The sequence below is a fragment of the Coptis chinensis genome, chromosome 6 (assembly GCF_015680905.1).
Source record: "Coptis chinensis isolate HL-2020 chromosome 6, ASM1568090v1, whole genome shotgun sequence".
In the NCBI taxonomy this organism is placed as follows: domain Eukaryota; kingdom Viridiplantae; phylum Streptophyta; class Magnoliopsida; order Ranunculales; family Ranunculaceae; genus Coptis; species Coptis chinensis.
In genome coordinates, this window is record NC_141461.1 from 75,134,414 (window position 1) to 75,135,502 (window position 1,089).

Consider the following 1,089-nt stretch of genomic DNA (forward strand, 5'->3'; position numbering starts at 1 on the left):
ATAATGCTCGATAATAAAACCATGGAAGGGGGAAATAGATATGAAGGTAGTGCCGCTTATAATGCTCGGTAATAAAACCATGGAAGGGGGAAATAGATAAGCAATTCGACTTTACAATGTTTTCAAGTTTTTATGTCAAGAGTTTCATTGCAATGTCATTGTTATAATAGATTTGACCAAAAAAATTTCCACACAAAAGTTAACATCTACTGCTTGAGAAATTTATTCAATGACATTGATTTAGTAAGGTCTTGCTCCGATGTAGTTCCCGGGGAGATAATACTCACATGTGATGAAAGTATCACCATTTTTACAAATTATTTGTGCACAACCAATGCACTCAGTGGTGTGCCATACGACTTGTGTATAATGTGTGCACTCTTTACCTGAACAAGCATTGTTCTCATAATTGTACCATTTCTTCTCATTCACCCAAGCATCAACAACATTCTTAGCACTCTAGCCAAGACCTTGTCCCCAAAATAGGTTCTCTCCAAAGCCATAGCTAGGGGAATGAATTAGTTTGCAATCTTGACATATCTCATTTGAATAAACTCTGGCATACCTTGCTATTAACGGTTCATATTCAAGAGGGGGTACACCAACTATCTCTCTAGCATTGTTGTGACCATCCATGACTTGGATTATGAAATCAATTCTATTGAGGTTGGCTTGGATAGTTTGTAATAAGCAAAAGCAAGATAGAAATATTGATAACAAGACGATGTGCAGGAATTGAGAAGATGAAGCCATTTTTCAAGATTTCATGTATGTCATTTTTCTTGTGTTTTCGCTTTGAGGTAGCCAGGGTGCATTTTTATACCATTTTAGAAATTTGTCTTAGTTTACAAGTATGTGAGGGTCCTGATAGTCTGATACATGGAGTGTCATTTTATTCTTTATAGAACAAATAGCCAAATTCTCGGTGGTTATTTGATTTATTATTTGTCACATTGTTATCTCGAAGTCAGTATTCTCATCCTTCACTCCAGCAAATTAAATTGAATATCTAGCTACCTTAATGCTTGTCTCCCTAATTTGTACTTAAAAATGAAATGAATTTCATTTCCCTAATTTAATATTAGCTGG

At 35.1% G+C, this 1,089-nt stretch overlaps 1 pseudogene; it reads right to left on the bottom strand.

Annotated features, from left to right (window-relative positions):
• Positions 1-240: 240 nt before the first annotated feature.
• On the bottom strand, positions 241-753 carry LOC147494461 (pathogenesis-related protein 1C-like; annotated as a pseudogene).
• Positions 754-1,089: the final 336 nt, after the last annotated feature.